An 18,470-nucleotide genomic window follows, 5' to 3' on the forward strand; every position below is an offset into this window, starting at 1 on the left:
GTGTATCATTGTAATTTTTTGATGTGTTAACTTCTGTTGGGATGTATAAATCTATTTTAGTTAAGCTAGTCACATCAGCCTTTTGATCTTGTTCAAGGTTTTGTGTTACAATACTATGCTAATAAAAGAGATCCCTTATATTTAGAGCGTTCTTTGAGCACCAGCCATTGTACTCAGCACAACTCTCGCATTTAATCCTCATAACAACCCTATCAGAAAGGGATTTGCATCCTCATCTTCACAGATGAGAAAACTTGAGGCTAAATGATTTGCACACACAAACACCCCCCCCCCCCCCGACTGCCAACAAACCCGTGGTAGACAACTGAACTTGAAATTACAAATCCGAGTATAGGATTCCTGGCTTCAGAAATTCCTTAAGTATACCAGCAGTTTATAAAGGCAAAAGCTCACTGATTTGCCCTCATCCCCACGTTCCCTATTTTCCTTACCCTGCTTTATTTTTTTTCCTAGAACAAGTATCTGACAAATTGTTATTGTCCCTCTTTCTCCTTCCAGAATGTAAATGCTGCAATGTCAGATTGGTCCGTACCTGGCATATAGTTGGCTCTCAGTAAGCTAAGTAATAAAACTAACATACTTGGAGTGTGACAAGAAGGCAAATCTAGTGTAAGGAATATTACCTTTTTACATTGGAGTTTATGAAACACGCAGAGATCGAAGGATATTGACGGGAGGGATGGAGGGTAGGACTGTTAGAAAAACTCAAATATGATGGTTTGCTGAGTGTTTGGACTTATAAGGAGTAGGTTTGGGTGGGACTGGAGTTGGGTGGATGGGGCGTCGAAGGGCTTCCTTTTTCTTGACTCCTCTAAGATTTGAATTTTTATCATATACTACATCATTTTAAGTAATAAAAGCATTTTTGGACTTCCAATTTCTGGTAATGGCTGACTACTAAAAATAATAAAACGTTGATTAAAAAAAAGCCAAAGAAATGAAAAAATGGAAACTCCCAGGTCAGTTTTCAGATGCAAGTCTATAACCAAGGAGGGAAATGGAACACTGGAACTACAAAGCTACAAGAGTTGTGACCTGGAAAAGAGGGCTGCGTTGGTGCTCTTGGAGCATCTGAGGGAAAAAAAAAATAGAAAAGGCAATTTTCCTGGGAGTTTGGTGCAGATTTGCTTTCCTGAAGATTAGTTTCTGGAGTACGCATGGTTGGATGGGCCAAGATTCACAGAGTCTGAATTTGACAGAAGCACAGCAGTCTGGACAAAGGCTCATCTCAAGCCTTTAATGGTGTTTCAAGGTTAATAAGCAGCAAGCAATAGAGATCCTTTGCGAGTTACGCAAACAACCTGAATGTGAATGAGAATCCATAGAAATTAGAGATTACATAGACTGGTTACTATAATTGTCATTTTTAAAAGTTTATTGAGATGTAATTTATGTAAAGTAAAACACACTTTTTAGTGTGCCATTGTATGAATTTTGGTAAATGTGTGTGTTCACATACCCATCAACACAAAATGGAAATCAGTTCATTACCACCCAGAAAGTGCCCTGTGCTCCCCTTCCTCCCCCAGCTCAAGCCTCTGGCAACTACTAGTCTATTTTCTTCCTATAGTTTTGTGTTTTAAACAATGGCCTATACATGAAATCACACACGGTGTGTAGTAGATACTGAGCCCACTTCTTTCAGCTGAATCACTTGAGATTTCATCCCTGTTGTATGTATCAGTATTTCACTGCTTTTAATTGCTGAGCAGTAATCCATTGTCAATGTACCATGTTCTGTTCGTCCATTTACTAGTTGAAGGAGATTTGGGTTGTTTGCAATTTCTACTGATGACAAATAAAGCTGCTGTTAACATTCACCTATGGGTTTTTGTGTGTGAACAGATTTCATTTCTCTTGGGTGCCTTTCTAGGAGTGGGATTGCTGGGGCTTATGATTCCATGTCTATAGGAAACTGCTGGTTTTTGAAGCAGCAGTACCATTTTGCATTCCCACCATAATGTATGGAAATTCCAGAGGGGATTCACAGCCTTACTGGAACTCTCAATATTGATGGGGGAGGGGAGGTGGAGGTGATGATGACAGTTTTGCTGTGCTCTTTTTATTTTTGTTACACTGGGTGTATGGTTTATCTCATTGTTTTTTATTTCTATTTCCCTAATAACAGATGATAATGGGTGGTTTTTTCACATTCTTGTCTATCTTTAAAAGGGAAGTGTTAAACTCATACATTTTTTTAAAAACTGGTTTTGTTTTTTTAGTTACTGAGTCTTGAGAATTCTTTTTATATTCTAAACACAAATCATTTATCAAAAATTTGACTTGCAGATATTTTCTTCCAGTTGATGGCTTGTCTTTTTATTTTTAAATATCTTTCAAAGAGTAGACATTTTATATTTTGATAGCAGTCCAGTTTTGGGGTTTTTTTTCTTTTACAGATCATGGTTTTGGTGAATCTAAGAAATCTTAGCTAACTCAGTAACAAAGATTTTCTTCTGTCTCTTCTAGAACAGATGTGAGCAAACTTTTTCCATAAAGAGCTAGATAGTAATTATTTTAGGCTTTGGAGGCCATGGAGTCTGTGTTGTAGCATGAAAGCAGCCGTGAACAATGCGTGCATAAATGGGTGATGCAGTAAAACTTGACTTACAGCAACAGATAACAGGTCAGATCTGGCCCATGAACCTTAGTTTGCTGACCAGTGTTCTAGAAGATTCAGATGTTATTTAGTCTAATCCATCTCCAATTTTTAATGTGCCAAGTATGGGTTGAGGTCCTTTTTTTCCCCTTTTTTTGCCTGTGTATGTCCAATTATTCTAGCTCTGCTCAGTTACAAAGACTATTCTTACTCTAATTATCTTTATACTTTGTCAAAATCCATTATCCCTACATGGGTAGGTTTATTTCTGGATTGTCTATTCTCTCTGTTTCTGCTCTTCTCTAACACTACGTGCTGGTTACTGCTTTGTAGTAAGTCCTGAGGTTGAGTAGTGCAAGGCCTCCCAACTCCGTGTGCCCCCCCATTTTAGTTTTTCTAGTTCCTTTGCTATTTCATACAAATTTTAGAATCATCCTGTCAGTTACACAAAAAGTCTTCCTGCTGTTTTCATTGAGATTGCATTGAATCTGTACATCATTTGTTAACATCTTTAATAGTATTGACTTTTCTAGCAACTAAACACAGTATCTTAGTTCAGTTTAAGATGTCTTCAGTAATTTATAGTTTTCAGCATATAGATCTTGCATATATTTTGAAAGATTTATACCTAAGTATTTCATGTTTTTTAATGTTATCAAAAATGACACTCTCTTAAAGTTTAATTTCCAGTTGTTTACTGCTGTTATGTAAAAACAATTTTTGTACATTGACTCTGTATCTTGTGATCTTAAACTCTACTAGCTTTTTTGTATATTCTTTGTCATTTTCTGTATACACATACTATCCAAAAATAGAAAATATTTATTTCTTCCTTTCTAACCTGTGTGTCTTCCTGATTTTTTATTGTTTGCTCTTCTCTCCCTTCCTCCTCCCTTCTTTGCTTTTCTAGTATTACTTTGGCCAGGATCTCCAGTATTATTTGAATGGAAGCCCTAAAAGCTGAGAACCTTGCTTGTTCTTGATTTTAAAGGAAAAGTATTCAGCCTTTCACTATTAAGTTTATGTTTGCTGTAGGGTTTTTATAGATACCCTTTATGATAATGGAGAAGTTGCCTTCTGTTTCAGTTTCCCAAGAGGATTTATCATGAATGTATATTGAATTTTGTCAAATGCTTTTTATCTATTGAAATGATCGTATGGGTTTTCTTTTTTAAATCTATTTATGTAATGAATTTCATTGATTTTTGAGTGTTAAAACCACACTTTTTATATATTTCTGGATTTGATTCACTAGTGTTTAAGTAAGGATTTGTTTACATCCAAATTCATGAAGGATATTGGTCTGTAGTTTTCTTGCAGTATCTTTTGGTTTTGGTTTCCGGTAGTGGAGGGCTCATTAAGAGTTGGGAAGTGGGGGGTGCCTGGGTGGCTCAGTGGGTTAAAGCCTCTGCCTTCAGCTCAGGCCATGATCCCAGGATCCTGGGATTGAGCCTTACATTGGGCTCTCTGCTCGGCAGGGAGCCTGCTTCCTCCTCTCTCTCTCTCTCTCTCCTCTCTGCCTGCCTCTCTGCCTACTTGTGATCTCTATCTGTCAAATAAATAAAATCTTTTTTAAAAAAAGAGCTGGGAAGTGGTCCTTCCTCTTTTATTTCCTGAAAGACTGTATAAAAGGCTATAAATTGTCCTCTATGCCCTGCTTTAGCTGTAGCCAACAACTTGTGATATGTTGGTTGAAAAGAATGGTGAAAACAAAATTGGCTTAAAATTGAATTGAGGGTATATCGTAGTTGGGAGTATAAATAAAATTTATTAAGTTAGATAAATTTATCACATTAGGGACAACTGCTTGTCCAAGGCAGGCAGATTCCCTGGGTGAAAATAGTTTTTCCAAATCAAGCTGGAAAGTCTGGGGAGAACACACTGACTGTTGCCACAAAGACAGTGTCAGGATTTGTTCCCACTTCTAATGAACCTATAATGTCTGTACTATAGTAATTACAGCAGAAGCATTTTATTGACTTGAGATTAGGTTCCTGTATGTATGTATTTTTTAGTTTTTGTATTTGCAGGCTCCCTGCTGAGCAGGGAGCCCGATGGAGGGCTTGATCCCAGGACCCTGGGATCATGACTAGAGCTGAAGGCAGACTGAATTACTGAGCCACCCAGTTGGCACTCAGCCACCCAGTTGGCACTCAGCCACCCAGGCACTCCAAGGTTCCTGTTTTTAAAAGACTGGAGATTGGGGTTAACATGAGAAAAATTAAAATACCAGAAGGGACCTGAGGTTTATAAAAAGTAACAACTTCATTTTTTCATCAGTGGGTTCAGGTTGGGGAATGAAAATAATCTGGCTGTCCATTAGATTTAGAGCAGTAGCTATGGGCAGAGAAAAACATGAATTTTGCCATTTCTTACGTCACAAGGAAGATGGGATACGGAGAGTACCCGAACAGAATATATAAGAGCATTCTGCGAAACCATTAGGTGATTGCTAGAGGGCACCAAAGTACAATAGTAAGTATGATTTGCAGTAAAGCCAAAAAAAAAAAAACAAACAAAAAACTGAGATACCAGAAGATTCATCTTGTTCAGCCATGCTGGGTGGAAGTTGTCTGCTTTGTGTCCTCATTGCTTGGGTCTGAGGGTCTTAAGTTAGCAGAGTTCATCTGAAGATTATCTGCTTCTTGAGGATTTTTGAGATTCAAGAGCTCAAGATCTCTTGGAAAGACCTATTTCATCAGGATTCAAAGGTTAATATATCACTTTTTCTTTTCTGATAATATATCACTTTTTCTTTTAAGATTTTATTCATTTATTTGACAGAGATCACAAGTAGGCAGAAAGGCAGGCAGAGAGAGGAGGAAGCAGGCTCCCTGCTGAGCAGAGAGCCCGACGCGGGACTCGATCCCAGGACCCTGAGATCATGACCTGAGCTGAAGGCAGAGGCTTTAACCCACTGAGCCACCCAGGCGCCCCAACACTTTTTTTTTTTTTTGAAGATTTTATTTATTTGAGGGAGCATGAGCAGGGGGAGCAGTAGGCAGAGAGAGCGGGAGAAGCAGGCTCCCCACTGAGCAGGGAGCCCAAACTGGGCTGCATCTCAGGACCCTGGGATCACGACCTGAGCTGAAGACACCTGACCAACTGAGCCACCCAGGCGCTGTTACATCATTATGTAAAATTTCTATTAGGATTTTTCAGGTTTTGTTCTTTTAGCCAGTATTTAGAAAACTAAAAGGAACTCTTGAGATAGTTTTAAGTGAATTAAAATTTGAAGTACTAAATAATTCAGTTCATTCTATTCTCAATCCTTCTTTAAGATAAGCAAATTACAGGTTACCTTGCAGCAGTTCCAGGATATCCAAAGGACATTTATTTATTTTTTTAAGAGGATTTCATTTATTTATTTTAGAGAGGTAGCGGAGGAACAGAGGAAGAAAGACAAGCAGACACCGTGCAGAGTGTAGAGCCCAATGTGTGGGGCTTGATCCCAGGACCCCGAGATCATGACCTAAGCCAAAGTCAAGAATTGGTTGCTCAAGTGACTGAGCCACGCTGGTGCCCCAGGACATGTAGTTCTAAAAGGCACACTGGTAGTGTGCTCACCTCGCTCACCTTACACACGCAATCTCTCTAAAATAAATCTCTAAAAAAATAAATTCCCGCTAGCTAACATACAGTGTAAATACTGGTTTCAGGTGTAGAATTTAGCGATTCATCACTTACATTCAACACCCAATGCTCAACACAATAAGTGCCCTGTTTTCTGCCTGTCCCCCATCTTGCCCATCCCCCACCCCCCACCCATCTGGCAGCCATCAGTTTGTTTCTGCAATGAAGAGTCTTATTTCTTGGTTTGTCTCCCCACTGCCACCTGTGTTCTTCTGTTTTGTTTCTTAAATTCCACAAATAAATCACTAGTATTTGTCATTCTCTGACATTTCACTTAGCATAATACTCTAGTTCTATGCACATCATTGCAAATGGCAGTACTCCACATATATATACCACATCTAATTTACTAACATCAGGTGAGGGACAGTTGGGCTATTTTCATAGTGTGACTGTTGCAGATAATGCTGCTGTAAACATGAGGGTGCAGGTACCCCTTTGAATCTTTTTTTTTTTTTTTTTAAGATTTTACTTGTTTATTTGACAGAGATCACAAGTAGGCAGAGGGGCACGCAGAGAGAGGGGGAAAGCAGGCTCCCCGCCAAGCAGAAAGCCTGACACAGGGCCGCCATCCCAGGACCCTGAGATTGTGACTTGAGCCCAAGGCAGACACCTAACCCACTGAGCCACCCAGGTGCCCCTGTATTTTTTTTTTTCTAATCCCTTGTGTAAATACCTAGTAGTGCAATTGCTGGATTATAGGGTAGTTCTATTTGTAACTTTTTTTTTTTTTTTTTTTTTTTTTTTTTTACGATTTATTGGAGGGAGAAAGAGTAAGTTGGGAAAGAGGCAGAGGGAAAGAAAATCTCAAGCAGATCCCCTGCTGAGTGCAGAGCCCAATATAGGGCTCACTCTTGGGACCCCAAGACCATGACCTGAGCTGAAACCAAGAAACAGACACTCATCCAACTGAGCCACCCAGTGGCCCTTATTTTTAACTTTTTGAGGAACCTCCAGACTGTTTGCCAGAGTGGCTTCACCAGTTTAAATGCAGGACATTTTCACAAGTTGAAAATGTAAAAAGCAGCAGCAATAAATAATGATGATTATAAGAAATTTCTTTTTTTTTTTTTTTTTCAAAAGTAAGAAACTTTGACAGCTTTTGGTTCAGGTCATGATCTCAGGGTTCTGGGATCAAGCCCTGCGTGGGACTCCCTGCTCAGCAGGCAGTCTGCTGCTCCCTCTCCCTCTGCCCCCTACTCCTGCTTGTGTGCTGTCTCACTCTCAAGCAAATAAAATCTTTAGGGGAAAAAAAGAAACTTTGTGTTAAAATAATTTATAAGTATCCACAAGTATAGAGATTTCACAGTGAATTTTTGTAGTTTTATGAAATTTTATCATAGATTTTTTTCAAGATTTTTATTTTTAAGTAATTTCTATACCCAACACGGAGCTCAGACTTAGGACCCTGACATCAAGAGTCCTATGCTCCACCAACAAAGAGGCGACCCCTCCCAGCCTCACAGACTAACTTTTATAGAGCATTCTATGTTGTTTTCTAAAAGATTCATGGTTTCACTTTTACATGTAGGCTTATGATCCATTTGGGATTAAGTTTTGTATCAGGTGTTGGTCTAAGTCAGGTTTCCTATTTATATCTAGGAATGTACAGTTAACAGCATTTGTTAGGAAAAAAGCATCCTTTCTTCTTTGACCTGCCTTTGCCTTTTTGTCCACATCAGTTGTCTATATTGGGTAGGTTATTTATGGCACTTTTTTCTATTGATCTGTGTAATCCACAGGAGCACACTGCCTTGATTATTGTAGCTATATAGTAACTGTTCGAAAATTGGGTAGTGTGACTCTACCAACTTTTTCTTTCCTTCCTTTTTTTATTTTCTGTTTTTGTATTGAGAAACAGTTTCTATAGAACTACCAAAAACAGGGGCGCCTGGGTGGCTCAGTGGGTTAAAGCCTCTGCCTTCAGCTCAGGTCATGATCTCGGGGTCCCGGGATCGAGCCCCGCATCGGGCTCTTTGCTCGGCGGGGAGCCTGCTTCCTCCTCTCTCTCTCTGCCTGCCTCTCTGCCTACCTGTGATCTCTATCTGTCAAATAAATAAATAAAATCTTTAAAAAAAAAAAAAAAAAGAACTACCAAAAACAAAAACAAAAACCCTGAGATTTCATAAAGTTGCAGTAAGCCTATAATTTAGTTTGGGGATAGTTGGTGACTTTAGTTTGTTGAATTTCAAAACTTAGACACAGTAAGTTTCTCTATTAAGGTCTTCTACAAATGTTTTTATCAGAGTTTTGCAGCTTTCTCCATATAGATCCTGTACATATTTTATTAGATTTAGACTGAAGTTTCCTGTCTTGTTAATTTTAGCCATTCTAACTGGTATAAGGTGGTATCTCATTATGGTTTTGATTTGTACTGCCCTGATGGCAAGTGATGTGGAGCATTTTTTCCATATTTCTGTTGGCCATTTGTATGTCTTCTTTGGAGAAGTGTGTCTGTTCATGTTTTCTGCCCATTTCTTGGCTAGATTATTTGTTTTTTGAGTGTTGAGTTTGGTAAGTTCTTATAGACCTTAGATACCAGAGAGGGAGCCAGACCATGAGAGACTCTTGGCTCCGGGAAACAAACTGAAGGTTGTGGGAAGAGGTGAGGAGATGGGGTAACTGGGTGATGGGCATTAAGGAGGGCACATGATAATGATGCACACCAGGTGTTAAATGCAACTAATGAATCATTGAACACCATGCCAAAAACTAATGATGTACTGTATGTTGGCTAACTGAATCAAAAGAGAAAAAGATTTAGACTGAAGTATTTCTCTTTTAGGGGGAGCAACTATAAGTGGTTTTGTGGGTCTTAATTTCAGTTTTGATATGTTTGTTGCTGGAATACAGAAATTTAATTGATTTTTGTATGTGAATCTTCTATCTTGTGACCCTTCAAAACTCAATTATAGGTGTTTCCTTCTATTCTGTTTCCTGGAAGAAACTGGGTAAAATTGCTGTTACTTACTCTTTTAATGTTTGGTACAATTCAGGACTAAAATCATTTAGTCTAGAGATATCTTAACAAAAGGTTCTAAACTGTTGATTCAATTTCTTTAGTAGTTATAAGACTATTCAAGTTATCTTTCCTTTGGGGTAACTTTTGATAGTTTGTAGCTTTTGAGGAATTTGTCAGTTTCATCTAAGTTGTTGAATTTATGTGTTTAGAGTTGTTTGTAATATTCTCTTACTATCCTTTTACTGTCCACTGGGTCTGTAATGTCTGCTGCTATCTCCTTTCTCATTCCTGATGTTGGCAATTCTCTTCTCTTCCTTATAGGTACTAAAATCCTTTTTTATCCATTGTGTCCATCTCTCTTAATTCACGTATGTAAACTGTTGACATTTAATGTAATTATTGGTATGTTAGGATTTAAGTCTATTTTATTTTTTTGTTTCTTTCTTCTGTTCCTCTTTGATCTTTGCTGTCTTCTGTGGGTCACCTGAACATTTTTTAGTATTTCATTTAGATTTATTTATGGTATTTTAAGTCTATTTCTTTGTATAATTTTGATAGTGGTTACATTTGCGTAAGTAACTTAATCACAGTTTACCGTTATCAACATGATACCATTTCAGATAGAATCTAGAAGCATACCATTTTATAGTTGGGATTTTGTTTCCTTTTTGTGCCAAGATGCCAAGTGAACAATTGGCTCATGTCAGATTTCCCCCAAGTGACCACAGCAATCCCTGATTATCCTTGAGGCAGTTGGGCAACTTGGAAAGTTGTATCCATGATTTATCAATATAATAGGATATCATGAAAGAAAAGGTATTTGATCTGAAGTTGAATGCAGACTTCGACTACAAAGACTTCATGAGCATTACTGCACTGATTATGTGCTTGTGCAACTACGTGTCTCCAGCATCTGGCCAAGGACCAGCTCTTGCCATCGGAGAACTCATGTAAAAACAAAACAGGCCTTTTTTTAAGCTCTTTTTTTTTTTTAACTAAAAAGAGTTAATTCTTAAAATTCTTGAAAGGTGATTGTTGTGGGTTGAATTGTCTTTTCAAATGTCATGTTGAAGTCTAAACCCCAGCTACCTGGGAATGCGACATTATTTGGAAATTTAAGATGAGGTCCTACTGGATCATGGTGGACGCTAAGTCCAGTGACTGATGTCTTTATCAGGAGAGGGAGGTTTGGAGATGCAGGGACCCACAAGGAGGGAAGTGGGCCATGTAATGACAGCAGCAGAGATTGGAGCACTGCTGGTATAAGCCAAAGAGGGCCACATTACAGTGACCACCAGAAGCTACCAAAGATTTTTACCTGTAACCTTAAAGTGGGCATGGCCCTGCTGCCACCTTTATTTTGGACTTCTCATCTTCAGAATTATAAGAGAATCGGTATCTTTTGGGTTTTTTTTTTAAGATTTTATTTATTTAGGGACACCTGGGTGGCTCAGTTGGTTAAGCAGCTGCCTTCGGCTCAGGTCATGATCCCAGCGTCCTGGGATCGAGTCCCACATCGGGCTCCTTGCTCGTCAGGGAGCCTGCTTCTCCCTCTGCCTCTGCCTGCCATTCTGTCTGCCTGTGCTCACTCTCTCTCCCTCTCTCTCTCTGACAAATAAATAAATAAATAAAATCTTAAAAAAAAAAAGATTTTATTTATTTAGGGGTGCCTGGGTGGCTCAGTTGTTAAGTGTCTGCCTTCGACTCAGGTAACGATTCCAGAGTCCTGGGATCCAGCCCTGCATCAGGCTCTCTGCTCAGCAGAGAAGACTGCTTTTCCCTTTCCCAGTCCCCCAGCTTGTGTTCCCTCTCTTGCTGTGTCTCTCTATTGAATAATAAATTTTAAAAATCTTTAAAAAAAAAAGATTTTATTTATTTATTCATGAGAGACAGAGAGAGAGAGGCAAAAGGAGAAGCAGATTCCCTGCTCTGCATGTGGGATTAGATCCTAGGACCCTGGGATGGTGACTTGAGCTGAAGGCAGACACTTAACTGACTAAGCCACCCAGGCACCCCAGTATCTACAGCTTTAAGCCACCTAGTTTGTTGAATTTGTTGTGACAACCCTAGCAAACTAATAATGACCCAAGGCAAAGTCTGTTCCAAAGATGCAGGGCTGATGAAATGAGATGTCCTGAACTCATCAGCCATCAGGACCAGCCTCACTGAGTTTATCTGGTCTGTGTCCCTCCCTATAGGCTTTTCTCTTATAGATGAGTGACAGATAAGACTGTGGACAACCAGACAGATAATAGGAATGCTGAGTTAAATGCTTAGAAGCAAAATTTCACTGAAGAACAGTACAAACTGATCAGAATTCAAAAGTCCCAGGAAACACTGGGAAGGAAAGGTTTCAGGAACACTGAAGAGGTTTATAGATTATTTGGAGCTTGTACTCAGCTGCTGTTGTCTCAGAAAAGGCAGCCTTAAGAATATGGATATTCAAGGAATTTGAGGTGTATACACCATTTCCAGTTCAGGGGGTCACAGTTTGGGCGGGGAAGGGTCGAAACCAGATCTCCAGAGCCTCCACTTTATGTTAGGGGTTGGTTGGGGCTCAGTGGAGGACATTTGCCAGCACAACTACACTTGACAGACATGTCCTTGTAGTTGCATAACTTCCTCATAGTGCAGTGGTTCGATTCCAAGAACAGTTGCCCCAAGAGGGCAAGGCAGAAGTGCATGACTTCCTTGTCAGTTTGTCTCGAAGTCACATAGAGTTACTTCCATTGTACCCTATTGGTTGAGGGGGACACAAGTTCTTCCCAGGTTCACAGGGAGAAGACATAGACTCTACCACCCAATGGAAGGAATGTTAACATTACATAGTTAAAAAAAAAAAAATTGGGATGGAATATGTTGTGATATCTATCTTTGGAAAGGAGTCTACCACCTTTGTGAAAATAAAGAAATCTGACTTGGATACAAAATGATTTGAATATCAAGACTGATAAGCAAAGATTTTAATTGTAAAACTTATATTCCAATATGCTCTTTCTTTTTGGACAGAGGCTTCCTATATCCTTAGAATTTTTTCTAAGATTATCAGCATCTTTACCCTCAGTCCTTATTTTTTATGTGGTCAGTGTAATAGATGAGATAAACCAGTTCGTAGGATATGATTACGAAGAATGTAAGACAGAGAAATTTTTTTTTTTCCCCTCAGAAAATACATCCTGTAGTGAAATGATGGCAGTTACCTTTCGGGACTGGCCTGAAATGAAGAGAATACTCATTCCTGATCACTTGGCTACTTGGGGAAAAAAAAAAATCTTACTAGAAAGAGGAATCGCTAGCTGTTGTCCACCTCTATTTTTTAAATTTTCTGCTGCTGACTGGAGTATTGGCTATTCTGATTAGATACCCTTAATACATACTTGACTACCCTGAGTTTGTTGTCCTCATCACTAGAAAGTAGATCTGTAGTTTTTGTAGTTCTTGTGTTTTTTCTCTGCTCTGTTCTCTCCTGAGACTGTTAACTATGAAGGTGCTTAAGGAAAATGCAGCCAAGATAGCTCTACATTTCTTTTAATTTTTAAATTTTTTTTAAAAAGATTTTATTTATTTGACAGAGATCACAAGTAGGCAGAGAGGCAGGCAGAGGGGGGGCGGGGAAGCAGGCTCCCGCCGAGCAGAGAGTCCAGTGCGGGGCTCAGTCCCAGGACCCTGAGACCATGACCTGAGCCGAAGGTAGAGGCTTAACCCACTGGGCCACCCTGGCGCCCCATCTCTACCTTTCTTAAGGTGATAAGATGTGAGGAAAGTGGCGAATGTGTTCCAGCTGTCAGGTCAAGACAAGGCCGTAGTTGAGTTCCTCCAACCCTGTCAAACCCTGTTGTCTGTAGATCACTTTAGCTATTTCTCTCAAAATCCAGAGAAACCACAGCCAAACAGATGATAATGCTGATCATGGTGGCAGCATTTCCCTTGTAGCACACAATTTGCACCAAAGCAGAAAATCACTGTTTCAAATGTGATATGAGATGGGCCATCAAGTGCATCCCTTCTTCTTCTTGAATCTCTGTCAAGATTAGATCAGTCTTGTGCTTTTGTTTTCTTTTGTTTGTTTAGTGGAAACTTTCAAATGTATACAAAAGTAGAGAGAACAGTGTAGTGAGCTCCCATGTCCCCATCTCCTAACTTCAGCAGTTACCAACTCATGGCCAACAGACACTCTTGAAAAATACAACTACAACAGTATTATCATATATTTGAAAATCAGAAAAATTCTGGAGCTTGTTGAAACATGCTAAGGGTATGGCATTGGAGAGAATGAAGCAAAGATCTATGTATGTGGCATATAACATGAGAAGGAAAAAGAGTTCCAACCTCTGAAGTCTTGGAGAAGGTTCTAGTTTGTCAGGTTTTCTTTGACATGAAGAGCTAGACCCTGTCTTTCTGTCCTAATAAATCTCCTTCTTTTTTGGGTAACACTGGTTTGAGTTAGACTTTCGTGATTGCACTTGGACATGTCACGACTAATGGTACTGCTCTCTGGGTAGCTTGTGTAACTCCTTCTCTTCATACTCTGATTTCTCACACCATTCAACTTAGTAACAGTAATAAAACTAATAGCTACCATTTATTGAATGCCTATCATGTACCAGACACTCTTACTGAGTGCTTTACATTTAATCCTTATAACAACCTAGCAAAAACAGTTATTTCCCTGTGCTGTAGATTAAGAAATGAAGATTTACATGGATTAGGTTCCCTGTGTTCTCATTGTGCCTAGAAAGCTAATAAAAGTCTGTAGCATCAAACTGTGAGTTCATCAGGCTGTTCCTCACCTTCCCAGGCACAGAACTAGACTCCTTCATTGCAGTTAGGGTTGGCCATGTGATTGGGTTCTACCTTTGAAATGCAAATAGAAGAGATGTGCCCTGTTTCTGGAATGGGTCCATAAAGCTTCCCATGTGCTGTCCTCCATGCTCTCTCTGTGTCTGCTCTTTGGTTTATGGTACCTAGCTGACCTTGGCAGCCACACATCGAAGATGGCAAAAACTGACAGCCTGGGTTCCTGAGTGTGTTTAGCAGAGCCCCCGCTCCCACCCATATGAAACCTTCTTGAACTATTTTTAGGAATGGTAAATTTCTATTGTATTTAAGCCATTGTGCATTTGGGGGTCCTTTAAGCACAGCAGCTCGCCTTCCTTAATTTTTATGTATTGTTTCAATTATCCTTCACTGAGTAACAAACCACCCCAACATCTAGTAGCTTAAAAGCACAGCCTTATTAAACTCCCTGTCCTGAGATTCAGAAATGCAGGCTGTCGCCTAGACTTGTTCACGGGGCTCTGGCCAGCAGCTGAGGCAGCTGGCTGCCTTGCCTGAGCTGCGCATGTCTGCAGGTAGGAGCTGGCTGGCTGCTGGCCGGCCCACGTGTCTCTGGCAGCTTTGCCTGAGATGATTCACATGGCAATGGAAGGCTTCCTAGCCCCAAGGGAGGACAAGCTGCGATCTGCAAGCCCCTTGCAGGCTCCTGCTTGCATGTGTTTGCCGGTTGTATCATTTCGTGACCCGCTGCAAGTCACCTAGGGAGAGGGAAATGTGGTTTATTGGAGAGCATTTGCCCTAAGAATCTGCCATACATATAGTAATAGTGCACAAGTTGGACAAATCATCCAGATACCTGTAAACCCTGGTCACTTACTTGATTATCTAGTCCACTATGAGGCTGTTTCCATACTGAATCAAGTTCTGATACCACTGTTGGTCAGAATAAAAATCATATTGATTTTGTTTCACAATTACATTTCGGGCCTATTTATAAAAATGAAATATTTACTGATACATGATAGATGTAGTTGAGTAGAATTGGCATTTAAATAAATGAGTCTTAATCATTTGTTTAAACCACTGTAGTGACGATGTTTTAGCTTACGGTCCAAATTAAGGGGGCCCATTGTACCTGAGATTTAATGGGTCACTGTCTCCTCATCTCTCTCCCTCTGGAGCCTCTTACCTCTGCTCCTCTCTGGATTACTCTACTGGGTCCTCAGTAATAGCAGCTTGGTGTATGTGGGTGAACACACCAACTGGAGCTAGACTGCCTATGCTGGAAGGTCTGCCATCTCACTCTGTGATCTCTGGGTGAGTTACTTTCATCTCTCCATAGCTCAGTTTCCTTGACTTCATAGGGTTACTGTGAGGATGGGGGGTGGGGGGGGAAGGAGTATATATAAGTGATTAGAACAGGGTCTGACATATTGTGAGACCCAAAGAAGGGAGTCTGCCACAATTCCAGTAAACTCTTGGTATCCTTGACCTCTTTCCTTCCGTGATGTTCAGTGATGGTAGGCCCTGGAGTCTTCTGCTGAGGAAGGACAGTGAGGGGAAGACTGTAAGTGCTGCTTACTTAATATCTTTCTTTTTGTCTTTCAGAAACAAAAGAAATCAAAAGGGGCAAAAATTGTCATGAAAAACGTTTCCACATTTAGAAGAAATACATTCTACTCTATTCTGTTTTTGGTTCCCTTCCTTCTGTAGAGATGATTGTTTCACAAAGTCCAGCGTTCACCTTGGATGTTGGCAGTATGCCAGCATCCTCCTCCCAGCCTCACACACCCATCACTCTGCACCTCACCCTGGCCAAGCCCTGCTTCGTGTGAGAGCCTCTCTGTCTCATCTGTGCTGCAGGCCCTGGTCCAGCTCACCTCAAGAGTCTACAGTTCTCAGTCACCATCTCTCTCTCTCTGTGTGTGTGTGTGTGTGTGTGTGTGTGTGTGTGTGTGTGTATACCTATCTCTCCCTCCCAATTAACACTTATTTAACTGGTCTTACTTCAGATGAAGTAACCCTCCCTAGATTCCATATCCCCTTTGAGCACTGTCCAGTCTTCTCTCTTTCATATATTTCTTGAAAGATACCCTTAATCTTGGGGCGCCTGGGTGGCTCAGTGGGTTAAGCCGCTGCCTTCGGCTCGGGTCATGATCTCAGGGTCCTGGGATCGAGCCCCGCATCGGGCTCTCTGCTCAGCAGGGAGCCTGCTTCCTCCTCTCTCTCTACCTGCCTCTCTGCCTGCTTGTGATCTCTCTCTGTCAAATAAATAAATAAAATCTTAAAAAAAAAAAAAAGAAAAGAAAAGAAAGATACCCTTAATCCAGTTACTTCTCGCCCCATTCCAGTCTGGCTTCCCTGCTGTCAGCTTACCAAGATGGCTGTTACCAAGGTGACCTTTAACCTCCATGTCACTAAATCCATGGGCATTTTTCAGAACTAATCTCACTTTGACATTACAGAAACATTCCGTGTTGACTAATATCCTTATTGAAACCATTTTATTGGCCATCAGCTCTCTGCTATTTTGTGGATGGTAAAGTCTTGTGTCTCTGACCCAGGAGTCTCATGTGGCATGCCAGCATCCGTGAAACAGTCTAATTGGTTAACTTGTAAATAGGGTAAAATCAAAGACCAGACACAGCCATTGTATTCTTACCATCCTCCAGAATGCCTGGGATAAAGTCTGGTATTCAGTATTTTTTTTTTTTTTTTATTTGACAGAGAGAGATCACAAGCAGACGGAGAGGCAGGCAGAGAGAGAGAGAGAGAGGGAAGCAGGCTTCTTGCTGAGCAGAGAGCCCGATGTGGGACTCGATCCCAGGACCCTGAGATCATGACCTGAGCCGAAGGCAGCGGCTAACCCACTGAGCCACCCAGGCGCCCTGGTATTCAGTATTTATCTGTGAGAGGGAGGAGAGGTGGAGGGAGCGAGGGAAAGAAGGGATGAATGGATGGATGAGCTTTCTCAGCTCTGCTTAAGATGTTGCAGGGATCACTTTCAAAAGAGCCAGATGTGTTCTGGAATTTTTCTGGGGTTGTGAGGGAGATGGCTGAGCAGGAGGAGCTAATGTAAAAAGTAAGCACCCTGGGGTGGGCAGAGGCTTGGGTTCTGTGGATCTCTTGGATGGGCTGTGAGGGTAAGGGAATTAGGAAGTGAGAAAGGGAAGTGGGACAACAGCAAAGGCAGATTTGGTCAACCTTAGGTTCTACCCGAAGGCCTGGTGGCAGTCTCTGAAATTCAGCTCTGAAGCTGCTGGTACCAGAATGCATCAGGTAGGAAAGTTTCCTGTGAGGACAGCCTGTTCGTTCCTCTTTGACACTTGGCACTTTTTTAAACAACACGAGCAGTGTTTTTGCACAATGATTAAACTTGGTTCAAGACAGTTAAAAGAGTGAAGGAGAGAATAAGAATGTTGTAACTACTAAAATTTATTGGATTGGAGGCTGAATAATGTGTATAAAGGCAAATGGTCTTTAGGGTGACAGTGGGGTTCTTAGGGATGGCAAGGGTCATAAGAATTATCTAGGATTTGACTGGATCAAGCATTCTCAACCGGGAGGATGTTACCCCTAAGAGGGTGAAAATTGATTCATGTGGGACCAAAAAGAACTTGGGTATTCAATGGTGTGTGCCCAGGGGGCCACAAAGAGAAATACAGTGTAATATAGAATTTCATGGTGGGAAGAGGGATTAGGGGGAAAAAAATGTCTAAAAAGTCTCCTTGAAGGGGCAATGATGAACAAAAGTTGAGAAACACTGGCCTAGATGATTCAAATGGAAGAATATTGTTGATCACCAGTGGTTCCTCCTGGGAAAATGAATTAGAAATAAGTGCATTATCTTGATGGAAGGAAAAAGACCTTACACATTGCCTAGGAATGTGGGGAATAGAAAATCAAACCCACTGGGAAATATAAAAGCAGCAGTGGGCGGCTGGTATATTCTCCACAGCTGCTCAGATGATGAGCTGCTGCCACCATAGACATCAGTGGCCAGGACACCGGGCTGATGGCCTGAGACACACTGGGCTGGTTCCCGGACAAGGTGATAGGAGTGGCCAAAGCTGGGTGCAAGTCAGGAGTCAAGTCAGGAGTTCACCGATTCGATTTGGTTTATTCCCTTCTCTACCTCCCCTGCTACTCTCCTCCCTCTCCTCTCAAGACTCCCATCATTCATTTCTTCAACAGGCTGGGGGATCAGTAGCAATGTTAACGAGCGAAAGTAAAGAATGCTAGAAACAGAGAACCATGCGCTGACATCAAAGAAATGACCTTCAGACTTATGACTCTAGTGGGCAAGGCCAGAGAAGACACTCAAATCATAATGTAAACAGACTTTTGGCCTCCCTAATCCATGTTTCCAGATATGATAGGGATATGGGGTCCTTGAACAAAGTAAAAAAGACAGTGTCAAGTATAAGGAATGGTTCTGATCCCATAGGTGTTAAGCCTTGGAAATGGCTTCTGGCCCTA

At 40.8% G+C, this 18,470-nt stretch overlaps 1 non-coding gene across 1 annotated transcript; it reads left to right on the top strand.

Moving 5' to 3' along the window:
* Positions 1 to 12,394: 12,394 nt before the first annotated feature.
* On the top strand, positions 12,395 to 12,463 carry LOC125081560 (small nucleolar RNA SNORD2). The gene has a single exon (XR_007121754.1). It is a non-coding gene; the product is annotated as a small nucleolar RNA SNORD2 (small nucleolar RNA).
* The last annotated feature ends 6,007 nt before the right edge of the window (positions 12,464 to 18,470 follow it).

Source organism: Lutra lutra, chromosome 11, assembly GCF_902655055.1.
Source record: "Lutra lutra chromosome 11, mLutLut1.2, whole genome shotgun sequence".
NCBI lineage: Eukaryota > Metazoa > Chordata > Mammalia > Carnivora > Mustelidae > Lutra > Lutra lutra.